The sequence below is a fragment of the Acromyrmex echinatior genome, chromosome 10 (genome assembly GCF_024713525.1).
Source record: "Acromyrmex echinatior isolate Ae372 chromosome 10, ASM2471352v2, whole genome shotgun sequence".
Lineage (NCBI taxonomy): Eukaryota > Metazoa > Arthropoda > Insecta > Hymenoptera > Formicidae > Acromyrmex > Acromyrmex echinatior.
Window position 1 is genome coordinate 8,563,189 of NC_141861.1, and position 25,415 is coordinate 8,588,603.

Genomic DNA, 25,415 nt, shown 5'->3' on the forward strand with positions numbered 1-25,415 from the left:
TTAACCTTTTTAAGGGAAGTCGACCTTTTACTGTTGCCGCGCGAGTATTATTTCTTTGTGAAACGTCGGTATTCGAAGTAGAAAGCATTTGGCCGATTCCCATGGAGCTTCCATAAGGTTTTCCACTGGCTACACAATACAATAATACGCGATACACGAGACGGTGACACGCGAAACTCTCGAGAGCGAGTGCAGCGAGTAGAAAAGGCTACGTCTGGCGCGTTATATACCTATATAATACATACCTCCGCTTATGTTGGATGTTCTTGATTATATTTACTAATTGTATGCATGTATGTATGTATGTATTTATGTCCATTCACTTTTAATTCGAATAAGAATTTTTTGCATTACTCAAATGATCATTATTTGTAACAATATATTTGTCAATGATGAATAGCTTGATAATTAGATTTTTAGTTAACTCTTAACTGTTGACATGTTAAAGATCATATTGGTGATAATGAGTTTTTTTTTACATTTTTTGGAAGTAACGTTTATTTAAAATTCCTAAAAAGTAATGGGGAAGAAAAATTAATATATTTTATAATAGCTAAAAGACAATTTCAAACTCTGCTGTTTGACATTTTACATGTTATCTCTGTAGCAAAGTTTAGTAAAAATTAATTGAAAACGACGTTATATTATATATTTGATTTATTTAAGAAAACATTATATTATATATTTTAAAAGTATTTAATTTTTAATTATACGAAATATTATACATATATACTTTTTTCTCTATCTGTGTATGAAAGATGATGAAATGAAAGTCTTAGACACTCTGCTTGCTCAGCAGCTGCTATCAAATTCCACATTTCAAGTCTATATACATTTTACGATCTAAATTTTACTTAAAAAATTTGTTTAACTTTTTATGAATGGGTAACTTTATTCATTTACGAGAAATGTGTGTAAAAAGAATGTTCTAAAAAAGATAAAACGAGAGAACTTCACTTTATTTTTGTAACAATCCGGCAGTGCATTATCCGGTATAATTAGGATAATGAATTGTTAATGAATTTAAATTTCCTGTGACATTTTTTACATTCTTCTCTGTAATATTAATTTAAGTTCTGTCCTATTTTTTTCACCTTTATATCCTTTTGCAAATTGTAAACGAACGATTACATAGAATTCTTTCTTTTTCACTGATTCTGATTCTGATTCTCTTCATTTAGCGCTGAAGACATAAATGCGTATACAAAAATATCCCTATACATATCGTTCTTTTACTTCAAAAGTGACACAACTAAAAAACATGATTTTCGAGTTATTATTATGAATGAGTTACATAAATATTAGATCTGTTTTTTTGTCATTACATTGAATTGCATTAAAACTTTTTCTTCTCGCTTTGTCGAACTTCAAGTATAACTATTTCATTTTAAGTACAACAAGTATATATTAATTCAGTTACAAAGAATATATCTATGATCCGATCAATCATCAAAAATAAACTAATTTAATTTAAAAAAAAAATCGTCAAAGCTTATACTCGTCATAACTCAAAAAGGCTCAAGAAAACATCAAAAATAACAATTCAAAAATAATGATTTTTTTAAACTTGTGAAACAAAAGTGATATTTGATTATGTTTTCTTTTTTCTGATATTATTTAATTAGTCAATTTTCTGTCAAATTGAGAAATAATTTTTCCATTTTTCTGCGAAACTTAATTTTTTTTATTATATCACTTTTGAAATAAGGTAGCGATATATGAAACTATTTATAATAGATATATATATATAAGTAAAATCAATGATCAATAAATATGACAGTAATGAATTAATGTCTAATAATTGCATGGTTCGTTTATGATCCGTACGAATTGACTTGTACGAAGAACGATTCTGTTTATCAGGATTCGTTCACGCAGAAATTTCGAGCATCGTACGCATTTGCATAAATACACAGGGATATAACGACGTACATATGTATATATACGCGTGCATAGATTCAAAGCACTCTGTGCGTAGCGCAATCGGCTTGTATTTGGGATCGCCTCGTTGACTTAAACCGATGATGCACGGCTGCCGGCTCCGCGTCGAATATAAATTTCGCGCGGACACTACGTCGAATAAATTTGATCGGGGCGAGATAGTGTCGGCGCGTGAATTTTCCTGCCGGAAACGGAGCGGCCGTCTCTTTAAATGCCCCATCCCCGTTTTTCCGTAACGGCACGTCGTATCTCGATCGTCTCGTGTGTGCAAAAACCAACTGAAGCTCTTCCAAGATATGAATTACTTTCTTCTCCCGCTACATTTCTTGAAATAAATATTATATGAATATATATTATATATTGTATATATAATAACTATATAATACACGATATGAAAAAGTAAAGTACATTTTACCATTATGTGTGTATTTATTTTAGCTGCATTTTAGTTTTAATTTCTTTAGCTTCAATTTTTAGGTTCGGGTTTAAATTCTCAAGCAATATTGTTGATATTTTATCTTTTAATCCGTATATTGTGTCTCTATAATTGATATATAATATAATTTTTATTTACACACACAGAGAGAAGGATTTTGCTGAAGTATTTTGTTAAAATCTAACTAGATACATATTTGTGAAAATATTAGGTGTTGGAATTAATTCGTAGCGTTTTTTAATGAAAGAATGTTATTTATTTCACATGAGCATTAAAAAATACATTAATGAAAGTATTTCCCATCACTTGTAAAACGCTACGAATTAATTCCAACACCTAATAGTTTTGTTTAACATTAAAATAATTACGCAGGAAATTTAAACATGATGAGCAATACTGCAAAAAGTTTTGATATTTTAACAACTAAGCGTCCTCCATAATTATAATTATTTTAATAGCCCGATAAAATTATTTTCAGATCTTATTTAACTAAATTTTTAAATACTTTAACAAAATTGTTCTTCCCATGTAGTTACCCCACATCAATAAAGTTGTTATTATTATTTTGAAATATTTCTATATATTCTCGACTGTAATACGAGTGATCGTTAAATTGGAAATGGTAATGATTTTCTCTCTCTCTCTCTCTCTCTCTCTCTCTCTCTCTCTCTCTCTCTCTCTCTCTCTAATTGCCACATATAACTCACATCTGTCGAAAAGGCAGACGTCACGTCACAGTTTCGAGGTCTTCTTTGAGAGCTTCGCAGATTATGACGACATTTGTTCTCGTCGAGTGTCAAGCTCAATTAGAGACAGAGAGCTCACTGTTATTCGTTGTGTCGTAGGTATCCCGTTATAGTTTCGACAGAATATACTCGTTTCTGTGGGTTTCATAGCGATGCTGATTACTGAATTCGGCTAGGGTCTCTTAAAGCTTACCTACGTCTCTTGACGCAGTTAAATGTTTCCATTACGTTCCGATATACAGTCACGACTTGTCTATGTTGCAAGAGGGTCGAGAGTAAGTCGAGATACCTCTCGGGAGGTAGGTTTAATTAGGGATTATATAAGCAACGAAACGGTACTTTGCTTATGATCATTAATAATTAAAGCGTTTAGTCCCACCGGCCTATTCTCAATGCCTTTCGTTACTCCCTTCGATAAATTCATCAAATAAATCTCTGAGGAAGCATCTCTTCCATTCCAATACATAAAAAAATATAAGATTACAAAATAACAGACACGAAGAATTGATAATGAACGAAAGGTAAAAGTTATATCGTACATTTTAAAATGTAAAGAAATACTTTGATATTATGTTATTTTAGAAAAAAAGAAATGAAATATACAAAAAATATATCCACATTCATACATAAAATATTTCATATTTGTGTTAAAACTGATTCTTGTTAAAATTTTAATGTTAAATTTGTAACGTATTCTAATGTTAATTTAACATAAAGTTTATTTTTCTTTAGCCAAATTTTTGTTGCATAAATTATCTTTTTTTCTCTCTGAAAAAAAAAACCTTTACGAAATTTAGCTAAAAAGAATAGGTATGTAAGCAGAATTATATTATGCGAATATTTTGTCTTAAATTTAATAATATTTAATAATTCTTAGTGTTAAAATAATACAATTTATGAATATAAATTAAATAAATAACATAAAAATGAATTACGTTTTAAAACGTAAATTGCAAGATAAAAGTAAATATATTGTAAAAGTAGAGGAAAAGCTTTTATGAGATATTGAGTTCATTTTGGGTAAATGCTAGAAGTTTATGAGCAGAATTTAAAAAAATAATAGGTCATTTTGAAACGAATTTAATAAACTTTAAGATAATGTTACATAAAATTTAATTTAAATTCTTTTTTTTTTTTAATTAAAAAAATGTAAAAAGTGAGCAAATCGCAAAGTCAAAAAAAATATGCTTCTAATATGAGATGCTCCGAGAAATTGATAGTAAAACGCAAAGTATATTAGTATTGTAAAACACTTTATTTAATGTTTCTTAAATACAAACAAATACAGCCAGGGTGCGCGAAAAATGAGTATGCGGATACATTATACCCAAAACTCGTCAAGGTAGTTGAAATCAAACATCACAGAAATAGGCACTCGATGTTCATTCCGGTTGTCCTTTTATTATTGTACAATAATATTTATACTTTAGCAACGATTTTCATTATGACATGGGAGCATGGATTATTTCATATTAGAAATGCCTTGAATGTCTTATATTACGATTTCTACGCCTTACGATCTTATGATCATCAAATCTAATTTTTATAATTAAACAATTCAACATATCCCGTATTTTTCTATTATGACCTTACTCTATTACTGCATGAAGAATTTATTCCCAAATATTTATTTATTAAATAATAAACAATGTTTAAAGGATAAATGAAACTTGAAGATATCCAAATTCTAAAATCTTTTTTTACAATGACTACAAGCATGATCTAATAATGAATTTTCTACTAAATAGTTTTCAAGAGCAATAAATTTATTGAAACCAATAGATGGCGTCCATTAGTTAGCAGAAACGCCGCTATGTTACATTAGGCACCTGTCTCATAATAGGGGACTTTCCTCTATATGTTAATTTAACATATTATAAATGCTATTTTACTGAAAAAATATATTTCCAGAATTTCTTTCTAAATTGTGTCAAAGTATTATATTTTTTGTGTTACTTTTTACATAATATTTGTTTAATTATTACATAATGTTTTTAACTTTCTAACATTCATCTTGTGTTTAACACAAAAATTTTGGTGGGCAGTTTGGGATACGTAAAATATGTTAAATTTAACACAAATTTTCCAACTATACCTTCTCTACAAATTTAATAATTAAACCTGACAATCTTATAAGAATGCAACTAACATCGGAAAAATGCATCAAAAGACCGAAGTAAATTTCTTTTTTCAGAGAATATCCCTGCAAGCTCCATTTCTGCGACATGTTTGAATTTATTTTTTTATACTTCTTGTGCCAGAATTAGAGAAATTAATCTTCTCGCGTATAGGCGTGTTTCTCTTTTCCGTTGTGGGGAGAAGAAATACGTAAATGAAGCATCCACCCTTCTCGTCTTCCTTTTTCGTGGAGCTTCGCCGGTTGGTCTGGTCGGTCCTTCGCGCACACCCCGTCCGCTCGTGTTTACCTGCTGGTAAAACCATCGACCCGCGTACTCCGACATTCCGTACTCCTCAAGACGTAGACGGGGAGATACTTCAATTTGTCAACCGCACACGAGTGCTTTTTTCCTGAGATCCTGTCGCACTTCGAGAGGGCGAGAACAGCTCCCGCGATAGACACCAACGAAAGCCCTCCCTTTTCTCCCTTTGCACACTCAATGAGTAGTACCCTGCTCCTCCACTGTTTTTACCTTTACTGGTCTACAACTGACTGCAGACAATGCGATGTCGAATATTTGGAAGAGATACAATGACAATTTTTGGATAAGAAACTGTAGAATCAATTGTAACATCGAAAAAAAATGTACAATATCAATTTGAAGATAATAGGACAAAAGCTTTATTTAATCCTAAATGCTAACATACGTTAATTTCATGTGCAAGGGAGATCACTAAGCATTAAACTATGTCTTTTCTTCAGTAGTCAGCAGGGAATTCACACAATTTGCTATGCTAAAAGTTCCATATAACAGATCTCCAAGATTATCCCTAAAGACGTTTAAAAGATGTCTTAAGGACGTTTCCTAGAACGTTCCTTGGATAAAATGTGTTATATGGGGTTTAGAGTGGAAACAAGCTTTTAATTACATATCAATTTGACTCTTTAATAGTCAATATTATAACAGAGAGCGTGATAAATTGATTTCAATTTTAAGCAGTTTTGTATTATTATATATTTTATTAGTAATTATGAGGAGAATCCATACATATTTCAAAATTGAATTTATGGGCTTATTCTTTTTTTAATTTAATAATTAGGTTATTTTTATTTATAAAAAACTAATTATAAATATGTTATTATGAAAGTATGAAATATATAAAAATTTTGTGTTACATTAATTAAGAGTGGCCTATTTTTTAAAGAAAAACTTTTGTATTAATATTATATCACTTACAAGTCGATAACATTAACGAATTAGAGTGAATAATTATTATAAAATCACTAAAGGATGAAATATTTCTATAATTATTAATTCTGTTATTGAAAAATATTCCAATGTCATGACATGTTTTACAATTACCGATAATCCGATTGAGTAATAATGCATTATCGTATAGGAAATACAATATTTTTTTAGTGTGTCGATAGGAGATCGTATGGGAGAATATCATGAAATATATATTCCAATATCCATTATGTGGTTCTTACTGCAAACTCGCATGCAAGAACGCACATCAAGTACTAGATGTAAAGCTTGCATTGCATACAATAATCCGAGATCATGCTGGTTTGTCGGATTGCTGCCCACATTCGTGGTGGTTAAAGCGAATTTACACAATTCATTTTCATTAATATTTAAGATAAATTATATACAATGAGAGATGGATATATATAAATCAAGTATAAGAATAACAATTAATGTTAAAGGACTCCTTAATATTAAACAATATAAAAACTAGGATGTAAGAGGAAGTAGAAGTCAACTCGGTGCGCAAATATAACAATGGAAATGTTTATAAGTCCATTTTTAATATAAAAGTATAAAAAGATACATCGTATAAAATCGATACATGTTTCGACTTACTTCAAGTCATTTTCAATGGTATTAGTATAATTCTAATTCTGCAAGTAGTGCATCAACTATGGTGCTAACCATCCAACATCATAAAGAGGTTTCTTAGCTTCATCCCAGTTTACAAGTCAGAAAAAAACAAGTAATTCTTATAAAGTGAAGCTATAATAAGAATGAGAATGTCAAAAATATATGTGAAATTATTTTTCCTTTGATTCCTACTTCCCCTTACCATCCTGATCTTTATATTGTTAAATCAAGTATATAATATTTTTGAAAGAATTTATCAGACGCGAAAAATCACGAGCAGTAAACAGAGCGGAATAACTTTCTATTTCCATTCACCTGGAATGAACCATCTATCAAAATGAAATTATCTTGCACCGAAATAGTTTTTTAACATAACATCTAAATAATTGTGGATTTGTTCAATTATCGTAATATGAAATGTGTAAAGAAATTATAATCGTACACTAAGAGAAAAAATGATTGCAATTACTGTAATTTAACTATAATTTATAGTCACTTTCGGTACTAATTATATATCTGTTGACAGCTAGAACTATAAATATAGTACTATCACATAATAAGAATAATAATTAATAATATAAAAATGAAGCCTGTAACCATAATCATTTTACCATGCAATTATAATCACAAATATAATAATTAAACTAGAATAATTAACTAGAATAATATATGTACATTTTAATATTTAGATACATCAATTTCTTACACATAACTTTTTTATTTATTAAATATTTGAAATTCGAAATATTCTAAATCTACTATCAGAACTAAAATCCAAGCATATTCAGCTTTACGAGAAAGCATGCAACTAATTGTAGAAAAGCTAATGCCGAATAGGAGGAAATCGAATAATATAAAGTACACGTAGTTCAAATTGAAACTGTATCGCGTTACGGGAAGGGGCATCGAATATTCAACAAAGTCTTGTTTGCACGCGTTACATCCTCGCACCGCACCCGGACATTAACTACAACGCCTTGTAATTCCGATGCGAATTTGCTCGTACCGCGCAACGACCTCCGGAATGCGCTGGATACATTAAATTCCGGAGTTCGCTGGCAGCTGGTTTGCAGAATATCCACAGATCAACTCGTGCTTAGGAACTGGTTAGTTAAGATTTACATTGGAAAACCGCGGGAAGGATACTTCGAGTATCGGAGCATTAGAATCTCTGAGAAAAAATTAACTTACTAAGTAATTGAAATTAATAGTATAATTGTATAATTGCTTTTTAATACACACTTATTAATTACATACAAAACGAGCTACTAACTATTTGTGATCGCTGCAATAAAAAAACTTAATAAAGTGTATTATTTTAATTTTTTATCGTTTTGTCATGTCTTAATAAAATTTAGATTTTTTTCTTAATGTTTTTTCTAAATGTTATTTAATAAAATCAAGTTAATAAATCACAAATTATTTTTTTATTTATTAAGTACTTGAAATTTTGAAATAATCTAAATTTTTTTTAATAATTTAATTTAATTTTTTAATTTTTTAAATAACTATGTGTTTTCTTTACAAATTGATCTAATATTTTGTTCATAAAAGTATTAATAGGATTATCAAAAAGGGAGGAAGTAAATTAAAATGGAATTTGTATGTGTATATATTATATTATACACAACACACACACAACACACACACACACACACACACACACACACACACAAAACAGTATAATATAATATCGTTAATGTTTTCACTCGTATAAGTCTGAGAATGAATACGTACCTACTCTCGTATTCTTCCCATCATGTAGAGGTTTCCGAACTTTCTCGTCGAGTTGAATAAAACGGCGCGCACAAACTTTCGTTTAGTCTTCAAAGCGATGAATAGTCCACGTGCGAGCAACAGACGATTGGTATTAGCATTGATGTAAAACTTTATAAACTTTTTATCGCCTTCCTTTCCTTAACTTTGCAAGAGTAAGGAAGCGAGCCCGGAATTATGTTAGAACGAAAGAAATAATAAAATTTTCGGGCGAAAAGATAAACGTTTTCCATTTATACTACTTCACGTAAACTTCTTTTAACAACTTGTATATTTTAATAATTTATATGGTCGAACGAAAATGCACGGTAAAAATGATTTTTCTTAACTATTTAAAAATGTAATTATGCGGAATATGCGTTCAAACCGATTATAAGAATATCAAAACTTTTTTACATAATTATTTTGATAGTCCAACAAAATTATTTTCAGATCTGTATCTATATCTGTATTTATATCGAATCTATATCTATCTAAATTCTTATATACTTAGCAATAAAACCGTTCTTATCGTATGTACGTAGTATATGAAAAAATTAATTCATTACGGTGTATATTGCAAGAAAAAAATTCATGATTTCTCATTTTCAATGCGATTGTAACAAGACAAGAGCATTAGTGCATCAGAATCGTATCACATGAGAAATTTCGCGTGATGCAGTCCCCAAATTGTCCCTGACTGTACGGGCGAGAAGGGAGAGAAGGCTTCTTCACGACCCCCGTGTCGTGTGCAGCATCGCGGCGACGCAACGCGACGGCCCCCTGGTATATCGCACGTCCGTATTCCATTATGTAATGGGCCATTGTACCGCGCAATCCTACCGCGGCGCGGGCGGACGGGATGGAGCAATGCCGTTGGGTGTCGTACAATACATCGGGGGTCGAGCAGGCAGACAAACGCGCGCGAGAGCAGGCACCGCGGTCTTCTCTTCGTTTCGTAATCAAAGGAAACGACCGCAAGCAGAATTATTAATAGCGTGAGATAGATAGGTAGATAGGTAGATAGAGAGATAAAGAGAGAGGAGAATCCATGCACGTTGCAATTCTCACGTAGCAGTGACGAATACTTCCCGTTCCGTGGTAATAAGTAAAACCTTCGGCGTATCGAATAAATGTGCCCCGAAGAACAGCATTTATTGATACCATCAGAATGTAGGCCTCGCACCGAGTGATAGTAATCTCGTCTCGTGTCCCTTGTAAATCTCGTAAACGCCTCACGTGTCTCTGACGAATACCAGCGAGCCGCTCATTCCTACATCTCTGTTGTAGTCGCTCTTTTGGGAAATCCGAAAGGAAACGTTTCGACCTATTCCATTCTACTTTTCGTGTCATTACAACATGCAATAATATTAAATTTTTATCTTGCCGTCGCGTCGCGAAAGCGGATTGACTGGCTCCTATAACGTCCTAATTGATTCTAATTTTCAAAACGTTTCGCTACATTGTCGATTTAGAATAAATCTTTATTATTTACAGATTTACGTTGCTCCAGTAATAATTCAATAGATTATTTCATAAAACTTTGTAGATTTTTAGGGAAGCTTCTGTTAAAGGAAACAGCATCCGAACTGGCATAGCATCCAAGTTGAAATTTGTGCTGTTCCTGACTGCGTATCCATACAGCATACATTCCAGCAATATTGCAGTAACAATTGTAAAGTAATGTTGTTGTAAACCTTCGTTCTATATGGGTAGTGATGATTACAATGAGATTTTAAAATATAAAACTTAAATTTTAAGCATTAAGAAATTGATCAATCATAATCAAGTATCCTCACATTCGATTATAATTGGTCAATCTCTTAGGTTTTAAAGCTTAAATTTTACGTCTTAAAATTTCATTGTAGACATCAGCATAAAACTTAAGTTTTAAAATCTTAAGGGGATTTTAAAGCCGTCTGTATTACCGACTAAATCGTAAGTTTTATATAACAATTACTTTTTTCTTCTTTTTCAGGATTAAAGTATACGTATTAATACGTGTCTGTGAGATGGAGTTTATGCCGAGAAAGACAAAAAAATTTTTCTTAAGATTTTAATTTCAAAATTTTTTGTCGTTTTCGACATAAACTCCACCGTCGTATTAATGCGTACTTCTTATAGTTCAATCCTGGAGAAAGATTTTTGAATCTGTAAAAGAGGAAAAAAGTAATTGCCACAAAAATTATAATTTAGTCGACATTACAGATAATTTTAGAATTCCCTTAAATCGTAAGAAATTAATCGGCTTAAAGTTTAATACTACACGGTGTAAGCCGTAAGAATGAATTCAGACATTGACAGAAAAGCAGAAAACAAAAAGCAGCAGCCAGAACTCGTGTCAGTAGTAAACAGTAAAAAAAAGCAAAAATTGTCGACTATCAGTGCGAGTTCTGATTGGCTGTTACTTTTCTGGTTTCTGCTTTTCTGTCAAGGTTTGAATCCATCTTAAAATCTTAACCAATTACAGTAAAGAGAATAATCGTCTATAATTGATTGTATCCTTAGGACTAAGGCTTACTACACCTATTATGTTTCAAGATTTATACGTCTTATTAAATTTTTCTATGTACCATGATCCTCCTTCGCACCAGAACATCCGTAACGCGTTACGTTAAGTACTAATCGTGAACTATAATAGTAAACCTACGTTAAACATTACGTTACGATCTTCTTTGTGCGTTAATATATATGTATACATAAGTTTACTTGTTACATACAGGCTTTATTTTACGATAAGTACTTAACGTAACGCATTATGGATGTTCTTGGATGGAAGATAAGATTCTTTGTACAGAGAACCTAACGTAAAAGCAGCTACTTTCGATATTGCCCGTCGTATTACGCTCACGTACCCAATTTCATTTCGTCGCGATGGACTTCATTGGTTCGAGCTAATTCACTCTCGCGTTTCCGCCCACCAACTCCCTAGACACCTTTATCGACGGCCGTCGTACGCCGACAAAACACTCGATGCGACGCAATCGACGAGAGATAAAAAAAAAAGTAAAAACGCACAGGAGAGAAGAGGGAGAAAAAAATAAGGGGTGGTGGAAGGGAAGGTGTGTGCGAAGGACCGAAAGAGTAAAGCAGGAACGCGGACAAGAGGTGACAATTAAAGGTAAGGGGACGTGCACGGGCGCGTAAAGTCATTAGCCTTAATTGGAGTGCGCCGCTCGGCTGTCAGTCGTTGAATGGGTGACATACGTTTCGCGATATGTCCCGTCGTTCGTGTGAGAAAGACAGAGGTTACGGGACAGTAGAGACGCGGAGGAAGGGCCGCGCGAGGAAGGGCGAGGAGCGGACTGATGGGAAGGTAGAATGGCAGAGAGGAGAACCGTCCGGTACCGGTCTGCGGCCATTGATTTTGCCCGTATGCAGTTGCACATGCAATCTCCGTGTGCATACATCCCTCGCGGCCAAGTCGTTTTGTCGGGTTCAGCTCGCCGCGAGCGAGCGAGGGCGAACGCCCGCAATTAATTAAGCCTCCGCGCAATTTATATCGGCATTATACGCGCTGTTTTGCGTGCAAAAACCATTTACGGCGTACTCCCGATTGCCCTCTCGTCCTCTCGACCAGCCGACAACAACGGCGCGGGCCGAGGTTTTGCACGGCCCGAGATCGTTGTCGATACAACAATTGGGTCTGAATAGATGTATGTAATATATATACTCGAAATGCAGAAATGCGAAACTTATGTCGCTGTTATTGTACTCGAAAACGAGACGGAAATCGAGACAGACTAACAAAGGATAGTACATAGTTAGATACAATGTTTAATGATGTAATTAATAAAATAATAAAAATTAAAGATTATAAGAGAAGTATGTAGAGTTTTCTTAAAAGACTAAAGATTGATTTTAACATTTACAAAAAATGTAGTGTATAAACTATACGTTTAACAATATTATATTTAATGATTGTATATTTTAAAACTGTATAATATATATTTTAAAATTGTCTATTTTATATATATCAAATTTTTTGGATAAACAATAAAATCAATCTTTGATTTCTTAAAGGAAATTTCAGTGCAAGCGTCAAATAAAAATTCCATAATATTAAAACTGGAGCCAAATGAATACTTAATTTTTCTAACACTAAGATATTGCGTTTAATATTAACGTAAAATGAGGAACAGGAAAGCAGTTTAGGTATAAATATGAGAATCTTACAGTATAGATTTTATAATCCTTTCTGGAGGTTTTTAATATCTTCTGATAAAGAAAGCTAATTATTAGATCGGACAAATTTGAAAAGTTGTAGCTACCTGAAACAAAATCAATTTCAGAGATTATCATTATCAGAATATCGACGTCAACTTCGTGGTCGTAAAGGAGAGAAAGATTTTCTTCTGCTCCCGTTTTATACATTCTGGCAAATCATCCCGTGTCTTATAAACTTTTTCTCTTCGTTGCTCGAAAAACCAACATCGCATCAGCTGTTAAAAATGTTAGTTACCAAAACATTTCTAATTCTCGATACATTTTGCTCTTTTTATTCATTGTTTATCTCGACACATTATTGCGTTAGAATTGTAGAAAAAAATTTTTGCACAAAATATTCGTACATTGTGCATCCAATAGCGTATCAAAATGATTTCGATAATGCAGTCGTGCGCATTTCTGCGCTCCCAATATGCGTGTAGATGGATAGATTTGACCGCGGGAATAATGCGTGAGCCGCCGTTAACTCTGATGGATAGGCATGAATGCGTACGGACTTCGTGATTCACGAATCTGTTGGATTATCCCTCGTTCTCCCAGTATTCCGAAATAACGCCGTATTAGAAACTAACGTCATCGCGAATCGATCGATCGATCTCTTTTTCTCTCTCCGCGTTCCTCGCAACATTTTTGCCGGTCTCGTGCGTATATTAAATATTATATCGAGCATATTCTCGCATATTAAATTTATCTTGATAGCGTGCACGGAAAGAACAATTTTACTGAAGTACCTGTATCTAAAAATTAGATACAGATCTCTGCAAGTAACTTTGTTACACTATCAAAATAATTATACAGGACACTAAATTAATTATTAGGATATCAAAACTTTTTACAGCGTTGCTTATCACGCTTGAAATTCTTACTTTCTTCATTATTTCAATATTCCAACAAAATTAATTTCAGATTTGTATCTAGCTAAATTTTTAGATACTTCAGCGAAACTATTCTTTCCAATTGTTACAAATTATGAGCAAATAAACGATAATTATTTTCCGAACTAAACCTGGCCTGATTTTTATATACTTCAGTGAAATTATTCTTTCCATGTGCTTCACGCTCATACGTTATTATTGTGAATCATCCTGCTTGAATTTCTGCTGATACGTTGAGGATTCGGAATATCGATTATCAGGATAATCACTGTGGCAGCAACGTGGCATGGCAGTGAAAAATCCCAAAACCGACATGCACGCGTGCGTTCTCGTAATTAGAAAAAAGATACAAGCCCCTATTACCGTCCAGTGGAATTCGCTTGCCTCGCACCGCGCTTTCAAAGGCGTGCCTGTCTTCTTTTCTCTGTTACATTATAGCGAAATAGCCACTCCGTTCTTTCCGGATCTTCCTCGTGCGCCGTTTTCTTTCGTACATGGCCAAGCCATCGGATGCATTACACAGAGGCAGATCGTGATGCGAAAGAGTCGGTATCCAGAAAGATTGCATGATACAACTTGTATGGTGCTGCAACGACGTATGAGCCGATATAAACTCGTTCGATACGACTCGAATAACTCAGAATCAGCATTCTTACGCCGGATATCGCGAATGAGCGCGTTATTTGATATTACGCGGTCGTACGCCGCGAAATGACTTCCACCAATCACCGATTGCACGTTGCATTGGCGACGAGTACCAAAAAACGATGCGCTCTTGCGTATGTGGTTTTTTTACGGTGTGAAATTCTATAAAAAAAATAAAGAGAGAGAGAGAGAGAGAGAGAGAGAGAAAACGTCGGATGCGTCGAAACGACCACACTGTCACGTTTTTACGATCCGCGACGCTCGCGCGCTTACAGTTTTGACGGTCTGTTTTTCACGCCACTCATTTTTCAGAATTGTTGCGTCCGCACGAGATAATTATTTACGTGCGATGAATGAAACAGAGAGTCGCTGAATCGGTCGGCTGAAATTTGCGAACGACTTTTCCCTTAATATAAAATATCTTTAATAATTAATGATTAAAATAAATTTGTGAATTCTTGAATTGATTATTACCACATTTAGTCTTTAATTTATAATTAATATATATATATATTATAAGTAAAATGTAAATAAAAATGTTATATATTATATTTATAATATGTAATTTATAAAAAACATAAACATAATTTTTATAGAATCATATAATTATTATACAATTTTTATTTGTACACATATTTTAAAAATATGTAATAACCTCTGCGATCTCTATTGCAATCGATTAGAAACAGCGAAGAGAAAATTATCTCTATAATACATACATATTTTTTCTAAAGATCTATACGTTTTAAAAAGTCTATGTATATTTGAAAAACTTTAAGAATTATATGTATTTATGATATATTTTTTGTCATTTCTATTAATATGGATTTAAAATAATGAAACTCTACCTATGTTTTTAAAAATGTATATTCATATATTTTAAAAAAACATTAAAAATAAATGTATATGTGGTGATCTTTATCATCCATATAAATATGAATTTGAAAACAACAAATAGAAAATTCTAATTACATTTATTTTTCAAAATACAGTAGCTTTTAATATTTTTCAAAATACATAAAATATATATGTAGAATTTCCTATTCGCTATTTCAAATCCATTCAGAGAGGACAAAGATTATCAGATGTATATATATATATATAATATATATTAATGCTATTCATTGTACCAAACTTGATGCGCTTCCGTGATTACGTTGAGCTAGTTGCACATTAACAATTGATGATTAACAATTTAGATAAATTGAAAATTTCGATGAATCGCGAGATTGACTAGGTTGGATAGAAACACGATGCATTTATGAGATAGATTGCTACCGCAATTGTTAGCTACATGCTACCTAACTAAAAGCTACAGTATTTAACGCGCCATTGCGTCACGAACACATTACTTTCGCTAACGACGCCTCGCGTTACAAATTTAGATATTTCCATTGCTTTTCGCGAAACTAGGAACTCCCTTGTCCACAGAATGGGTTTGGAATCGCGCGGTGCACCGGCGCACAAAACCGAACGTGTCGCTTGCAAATGCAAAGCGATAAAATAAAATGTCATGTAGAGTACCTCAGAAGTTGCGCGCTACCTGCGAATTGCGGAGGGTAGAAACTAAAATTACTGTTGTTTCGATGCCAACACGAACAAATAAGCTTCATATTTATTTACGGGGAAATAAAAGTGTCAGGGAAATCGGAAACGTTTTTTAAACTTTTGCGTAAATAAAGGAAACGGTAACTTAAGTGTCTGTTAAATTTACATTTTTATCCTTTGTGTCACGAATTTTTATAGCAGACTGACGTTTTTGAAACTTTGTACCTGGATAATACATTTTTTAAAAAGCACAAATTTTGACTACTTATTTAATTATAGTAATTATGTAAATAAAAATTTATGGTTGCTTATTTTTTTAAACGCTTATTCATATTCTAGGGACTTTACGAGAACAAAAATTCGGTACTTAACATCAAGAAATTCATCAAAATAATTAAAAACTAGACGAAAAAAGGTGAGACGCTGAATGTCCCGTCATGATGCAAAGGGTTAACGTGATAATTAATTTGTAAAACGTGTTAACAATTAAAGAAGATGTGAAAGGAGATGAAACTTCCGTTAAATTCAATCTGCGCAAATGACAATGTATTTACGGTGAAATATTTAAATAAATTCTTGTTAGAGAGAAATCGCTAATCCTATTTCAAGTTTTTCGCAGGCTCTGGAGAATAAACTCGTCAAACGCGAACGTTTAAAGCGGGAAACGTTAATAATAAAGGCTTCATTTCGTTTCGTTGTAGTTAGCCGTAATATGCAGTTTGCTGTCACGTTCCGCGTAAATGGAAAAGTTGGGATGGAATATAGACATTCGCGTTGCCTCAGGAAAATTTCGCGCAGTGCTTAATCAAGCATATAAATTGCGACAATGTAATCGAAAGCATCGTACAATATGGATTTACGATAATAGAAGATGTTATCACGCTTAAACCATGCCATTAATCAAGTGTTCCTATCAATGAATACAATTTATTCTTAGCGTATAAATTGTTTTATATATAATTTATACACAACAGTTTTGTATTTAATAAATAGTAAACGAATTGCAGTTTACAGATTATGCTTAAATGGTATAAAGGCTCAAAGACGTTTAACCTTCTTCTTAACTGCTCGTAACTTTCCGCATTATTCGCATAATCTCCGCATAGCGGACAGGAATATGGTAAATTAGTACTGTGCCCTTTGGATACTTTGTCCGTTCGGCGCCTTCATTAACTACAAGCGAAAAATCGCAAGTATAATTACTTCGGTAAAGAACCTTAAGACAAAAAGAACTAAGGACAGAACGGAACAAGATTTTGACGTCAACTTTACACAATCGCAAAATTTCAACCCTCTGTTATACCTTCTTTCTACTGTAATAGCTTCTTAACACACATTATTTTCCTAAAGTTTTATATTAAAGATTAAAAAAAAATCTTAAATATAAAATTTCTTTTAACATATTTTTAGAAATTCGAGTATTCTACTAAATATGCGAATAAATAGTTTTCTTATAAGCTTAAAAATATTTGATTTCTTAATTCTGGAATTTTTAAATTACTCGACGTTACTCGAATTTCTGATTTTTACACAATTACAAAATTTCAGCTCTTTGTTACATCTTTCTTATTTTGCTTATAGCTTCTGAAGTTCAGATTTTTTTTATTCTTGTAAAATTTGAATTAAAATCCTCAAATCCTGAATTATTAATTTTTCTTTATTTTGAAAATTTGAGCGTTCCATTAAAGACGCGAATAATTATTTTTTGCATAAGTTTTGAAATGTTTGAATGATTGTTCAATTCTTGAATCTTTCAATAATCTCTTTGAATCTCTGATATTTTCTTCAAAAGTCTTAGATACTGACTGGAGCCTCTTTTTCTTTAATCCGCAGATTCCCATATTTTAGATCTGAATTATTCATTTTGCGACGTTCTTGAATCTCTGATTCTTACACAATTACAAAATTTCAGCTCTCTTATGTCTTTATTGTAATAGCTTTTCAAGATCTTATTTTTATAAAGTTTTAGATTACGATTTCAAATCTTTAAATATAAAAGTCCCTTTAACATACCTCTTGAAAGTTTGAGCATTCCGTTAAACATGCGAATTATTTTTTTACAAGTACAGAAATGTGAACGATTCTTCAATTTTTAAATCTTGAAATAATCGTCCTTGAACTCTCGGAATTTTCCTTTATAGAAATCTCATAGATACTGATGCATCTTTTTCCTTAATTCGCAAATTTACATATTTCGATATTTGAATTATTCATTAAAATTTTCGCACTCTGAAATTTCACTCGAATATTCCATACAGCAAAACTAATTACGTTCTGAATGGATCGCACGTCGTGCTCCTTCGCCTTTACAGCGGTACGATGATGTAAAGGAGCTCAGTAGTCGAACATTTTACACGCGGCTGCGCAAGACGCACTCTCGAGATAACATAATATCTACCCTCTTGCACGGGCCCACGTCACTGGATGCGTGTAAACACGTGTGCGTTTCTATACGTATACATGGTATATATCGCACGTTTTCTCTCTCAAGGAGACCAGAGGGAGGCGGATCGTAATGCCAGGCGTTAATTTGCACTATGGCCTTAGCGGTGGACTTAGAACATCGTAATTCACGAAATACGGTTGACAATAAATATACCACAATTAAGCGTTGCGTATTATGCTGTTCCTATCGTCGGTCGTGTTCGAGTTTGTGCACATATAACGACGTAATATTACTTTTGATTAACCGGCTTCTTACTGGACTGCGGCGTCGCGAAATCAGGTCGCACTAACGCCCGTTGCACCGGCCGGCTCGTGCATTAATATGAAGGGCATGTCACCTCAATTTCTTACTGCACGTGCCGCTGCTGCAAAACGATCGCACGGTTCTAAAGAATGCATCGCGTCGTACATATTACAAACTAGTTTATTCGCTATTGTATTAAATTATGCATAACATCTGACCAACCCCCGTCCGTTGCGCAACGAGAGAAGAGTCCCGAATATCATCCCTTTCGATTTTTGCGTATGCCATAAGCCGGTGAAAATCTAATCTGTATACAGATGTTTAGTATTTAATCTCAGGATATTATTTTTCCCTTTATTAATCTTTTACATATATAAGACAGTAAAAATATCACGTTGACCAAAAATAATGAGCATATAAATTGCATCTCTGGCTTCTATTAGGTGTTGGAATTAATTCGTAGCGTTTTACAAGTGATGGGAAGTACTTTCATTAATGTATTTTTTAATGCTCATGTGAAATAAATAACATTCTTTCATTAAAAAACGCTACGAATTAATTCCAACACCTAATATTATATTTTATATATGAATTATCTATAAATATTAAAAAATTTGACTCGTAGCCCTTAATGTTTATTTAAATTGTTTATTCGTATTTTTTAACATCCTTAACTAAAATTTCCAAAGCAATCAAAATAACTGATTTGTAATTTTTGTTAATTGTTCAAAATAATCTTGCATATTCTGAACATATCTTTTATTTTTATTCTGCATATCTTTCATGACTTTTGTTGCAATATGTAAATGATTAAAATTATCAATATATCTTCTTCTTATTTTTCAAAAGATATATATATGTAGTAGATTTAAATAGTAGAAATTAATTACTGGCATGAGAGGAAAGTGTTTGACATTTGTGACTATAAATGTATTATTAAAATAATTATGATTAAGAGGTCTCTAATTTCATAGTTATTACTGCTACATTTATAATTGTTTTTGATCTCAACTATATATTTTTGGTATAAAATTATAAAATTTATAATTATCATCTCTTCATCTCATTTGTGTTTATAATAATTATTATCTATTCGCTCATTTGTACACTGAGAAAAAAAAATTGCTGTTTCAAAAAATATAATTATAAAAAATAAATTAGTTGATTCAACTAAATGTGGCATTCACGGGCTGTCAAGCAAATATTTCTTAATTCCAAATAACATATTTTAAGTTACAATATTTTGTTAATCTAAATGTACAAATATTTGAACTAAATAATCATTACGAACAAAACATATTTAGTCAGGTTAACAATTTTTTTTTCAGTATATTTATAAGAATTATTATTACTAATAGCGATAATAACAATAAAAATGGAGCTCCTAACCATGATTATTTTACCTTGTAATTATTTTGTGAATATCAAGTATTTTTCCCTCAGTGTAGTTCTAATGTTAAAAAGTATCTGTGTGCACGTTTGAATTTTGTAATTTTGTTTCACACACACTCTCCTTCTCTCAGTTATCTCTTTTTGTTTTTGATATATTTCTTATAAGAGATAAGTCACATGAGTTATCGATAGGGAGAATAATAAAATATTCTGTCTTGAACAAAGATAATATAGGCCGCGAGGGTTTTCAGCGCAGAAGTTACGGATGAACTAGTTCCTCGCAGCTTCCCGAAATCAGGTCACCATGAGGATGGTTCCACGCCAAGGATGAACATATCGAAGTGATCAAATTGGTTGAACTCCATTTGCTCTGCCTTCAATTGAATTTGCAGGAGTTAAACGGCGAGAGCTATTTGAACTGTATTTACATATTTTAAACGTGTGACAATTCGAGATTCGAGAATCGAGTCGAACAATGAAAGAAACACGTTATCATTTATCGAACAGATTAAAAAGTGTCCAATTTAAACATTGAATTTACGTTATCGCAACATCCCTCGTTCTCCATAAAAAAAAAATGCAATTACCGAGTTTGTTACCGCGACACGCGTCAAATTACAAGCTGTGTGCAGATTCTTCGGAAAGTTTGCAGCAAATTTTTCTCCAAGTATAGACATTCAAGCACGACTTTTTACATAATCTTCTCGTTCTCGATATTAAACATCTAGTTGAACTAAACTATCGAAGCTTCGCTCTAAAGTGACGCGCGATTGCGAAGCTGCATGGGAAAGGAGATTTTGTTATTTATTCGCGGCTTTGAGAAACCCTCTCGTTCGCCTGAATTGTAATTTTCCGTCAAGCGTAACGAAAAACCATCGACGCATTGACTTCGGAAACAACAGCGATTTGTCTTAGTTCAAATTCTACTGTCTGCGACTGAAAGGTTCGGCGCGAGATAGGTAAGTCTGGCGTATTCTACGTACTCGTGTCTACGGGACGTGACTGGTGCTCTTTCCGCCGTGGGGTTTATACACCTTAGCGTTTGCCGTTGCAATGTACACGACTTACATCCGTGCGCTTTGGATGCGTGCATTCTCTCTGTTTCTTTCTTCTTACCCCCGCCCCTCCGCTTCCAGCCACGAAGACGAGGGAGGGCGTCGTGTTTTGCAACAGGGTGCTCTTCACAGCACAATACTGATGGACTGCGAGGGCGGAGCGGAGCGAAGAAGACGAAGTCAGCCAAAAGGAGGGTGGTGGAAAGCGCCGAAAAAGTGGGTAGAGCTGCTGTGCATGGTCCATGCCGGGGTGGATTCTGTGCTTGTGAAATAGTTGCTAATGCTTATCGATCTCGGTCTCGGTTGTCTTTCTCCCACCAACCATCATGTCCCCCTTTCGCATTCGCCATTTTTCTGTACGCTCGTCTATCTTTTTCCACTCCGTACGCATGCGGAGCAATGGAAAGGAAGGAAGGAAAGAAAGAAAGGGAAAGAGAGAGAAGAAAGCGAGATCTTCTCTTCTCTTTCCCACTTTTTCAATTTTTTCCTCCACGAGATATTGTACATCTTCTTTTTTATTTTTATTCTTTATCTTATTTTGCGTGTGATTACGTTCACTTTAGAACATATGATCTGAGCGTACGGATATTATTAGAAAACTTGTTTGTCTTGCATTATTGAAAAGGAAAAAAAAAGTGCGGAGAAAGAGGAAATATCTCAAACTACCCGGATATCTCATTTCTATTCTTCATACTACTATATCTCGGAGGAATTTGTTGTAGGAATCAATGTCGAGTGCATCGGCTAAGATAGCTCCGGAAATCTGATATGCAAATCCGCCGTTACCCGATAATACAAGAGATATCCTGTGGTGATGCTACAAGCCGTATAATAATGATCGATGTTTAAGTAATTTATGGGCCGAACTGAGCAGTTAAACCAATCGCTCTTTCCGGCATATTTATGTGTTCCTTATAACGCTTCTTCTGTTTATCAATAATTATGTCCGTTGTTTTCTCTCTTTGCATTATTTTCTTTTGTTTTCACCATTTATTTTCAATGCTTAAAATCTCTATTTATCAATTATAAATATTTTTTGTTTATAACTGTTGTATTAACTCTTCGGAATCGGCGATGACTATATTGGATCCATTCAGTTATAAATCTCTTTAAAATATCTCTCGAAAATGTCGAACAATTGATTTTTTTTTATGTTACGTCTGGATTATTCTGATTAAAATTTACTTACAACTAGTATTAATTCTTTTTTTTATAGTCATTTTAATTCCTTGAAATTAATTAACACCTTTCAATTAATACAAATTAAATAGGTCTTATACTGTGTAGGAATGTGTTACAGATTTTGGCGTCAGCTCCGGAGGATTAACTCGCGATTTACCGCGAGTGCAGAAAACTGTGTATCCCTTATCTCTCGTGTCTGCCCGAACTGAGCGTATTGTGTTGAGCTAAAGGAAATTTTAAGCGCCGTCAGCTGTGAGGGATTACTCAATGATATCGAACTCACGTATTCTAACGAAGAACAAAACAGAGTTTGAAGATAGAGACGCAACGTAGACAATTTCTACATCAAGTATTACATGTGATCTTGGCAAAGTGCATCTTTGAATGTACTTGGTTAAACAATATTGCAAACTTCGCATAATAATGTGAAAATACAATATCAGAATATTCATGGATTGCAGTAAGATACATGGAAATCATATGAAGGAAAGATGTGAATCTATTACGATCAATTCTCTTCTTTAATTATCAATTTTTGTTTGCCGAAGACTCAAATTGAAGCTGAAATGTTTGATTAATTGATATTCGCAATTTTAATTTTATATGTCGTTCAGTTAGTCAATACATGTAATGTAATATATAATATCATCCATTAGAGTTTTATTATATAAAAAATTGCCGATTGTTTGCCGGCTATCAACGCCTCTTTTAATTGTTAATTTGTTGTTGATTCTTATCTTAATTTTTTTATTATCCGTAATCTTGAAAATATGGCTTTCATACATTAAGGTTGCATGTATCACATCTTAAATCATTACCAAAAATATAAAAATAGATTATCTTATTATTTCGAGTATATAAAATTTACGTAAATCTTTAAATTAATTTCAAGAACATAGCATTTTTCCTTTTTTCTTATTATCTTACTTTTTATCCATGTTTATAATATATCCCCGCGTTTAATAGTATACGTTTATTTATTAAAATATCGAGTATTCAAATCGGCTGTAACATGCATGTAATGCATATAGAACTGATTTGACAAATCAAACTGATACAATAAGGTTTTTATTCATTTAAATTAAATTATTACGAGCGCGATTTATATTATTTTTATATAATTATATACTACATAATATAACAATATATAAAAATATCGATATAATAAATAAGCTTATTTAAATTAAGAAAACAATTAGATTTATCATTATTATTATAAGAAAACAGTCAGACATCGTTATTATTTCCTATCTGTTCTTCATATTTAGAAAAATAATTTATAATAATGTGGATATGGACATTTTAATCTATAGCATATATATGGTGTACTTTCTTTAAATTTTCTTTTATTGTATAGTTTTATATTATATTATAGTATATTTTTTTGGATGTCTTCTTTCTACTCATTATTATTTTATAAATGTACAAAAATGTTTAAAGTATTGGAATATTTATTTGGAATATGAAAATCACGTAACAATGAATAAACAAATAAAGCAAATATTGAACAGACTACAACATGGTCATTTATTTAGGATATGATACATCAAAGATACTCGAGGCGTCGATCCCACTCATATTACGCGCTTTTCGTGTTTAAAGAGCCGAAATAACTCCATCTACTGATGTATATCGAATTATATAATATTTGCCTATGATATTTGTGGTGATTAGAGGTGTCTTCTTCTTCGTTATATTTGGTAGAAGCACACATATATTGTATTCACCTACAATTATTATTTTTAATATATATTTCTTTTCTTTTTTTAAATAGGTTTTTTTTTAGGGATTTTATTTGTAAATTTTTTGTAAATTTTTGAAAATGTAATAATGTAGAATTAAAATCCTCTAAAAATGAATATTGATTATTTCTAAAATTGTTATTTTGTAAACTTATATTTATTTAATATTACTCTTATATATATTTCATATTGTATTGATTTAATTCATATATTGATAATTTAACTATTTAGATTTGTTCTAAGAAAAATATATATGCGCTCTTAGCAACGACACGAACAATTTAGTACACTTTAAAAAATATCGGATGAATTTAATACCATGTTGCATATAATTTTTAATGTGTTGTTTGTATTAATATGAAGGTACAATTTTTTTATTGATTTAAAAATTATTTAATTTTTTCTTTGTTTTAATTTGTATATAAAATCGCGCATTGTGATATTATTTATAAAGATGATATTTATTTACAAAGATAAGAAGAAAGTAGCATTACAAATTAAATTACATTTTTTATATACTAATCTACTAATAAAACTCTAATAAATGTTCATACAAAAGTTCATTTGGATTCACTTATTCGTTTAAAAATTATTTATCTAAAATCGCAATAAAATATGGTCATGTATTGCATAAGTTAATATAAATCGAATTATTTGTTATTTTTATTTGTGATTAGTTTCAGGGTATATTTATAACTAAAATTTTTTGGCTGATATTGACTTTCTAGTTAATACTTTTAGCTGATATATACAAAATCTTAAAGAAAATGTATTATACGTACATTAAAAAATTCAATTGAAATAAAAGTCAGTAATTTTCAATAAAAGTCTAGAATTCACATAGATTCGAAAGTTTATGTAGTTTATGTTATGTCATAAATAGATTTATATATATATATATACTTTGCATTGCGAAAGAAAACAGGATTATTCGATACATTTATTACATTAAAAAATTTTGTTCAGTTGCACCTCATAATATTACTTTTCGATAATATTGTCGACATGTTGGTTACAGGTCTATATTTATCACAATCTATATACCCTATGCCCTTCGCCTCTGTTCAAGAAGCGTACTTTAACAAGCGATTACGGTAAACTTGAAGTGTGCTGTCAGCTTGATAGCGTACTAGTAGATTATTCAATAATATCGGATATACGTCTGTTTAACTAAGAGC

General features: G+C 32.2%; 1 protein-coding gene and 1 long non-coding RNA gene across 2 annotated transcripts in view; one reads left to right on the top strand and one right to left on the bottom strand.

The window, feature by feature from the left end:
* Nucleotides 1-24,005, top strand: part of LOC147908261 (uncharacterized) — a 342,006-nt gene extending 318,001 nt beyond the window's left edge. The window contains exon 6 of the mRNA XM_087410260.1: nucleotides 22,614-24,005. The gene's annotated coding sequence lies outside the window, so the exon portion shown is untranslated. The remainder of the gene's footprint in view (nucleotides 1-22,613) is intronic.
* On the bottom strand, nucleotides 17,085-19,350 carry LOC147908263 (uncharacterized). The gene is made up of 2 exons (XR_015546364.1): nucleotides 18,191-19,350; nucleotides 17,085-17,350 (listed from the first exon to the last, which is right to left on the bottom strand). It is a non-coding gene; the product is annotated as an uncharacterized LOC147908263 (long non-coding RNA).
* Nucleotides 24,006-25,415: the final 1,410 nt, after the last annotated feature.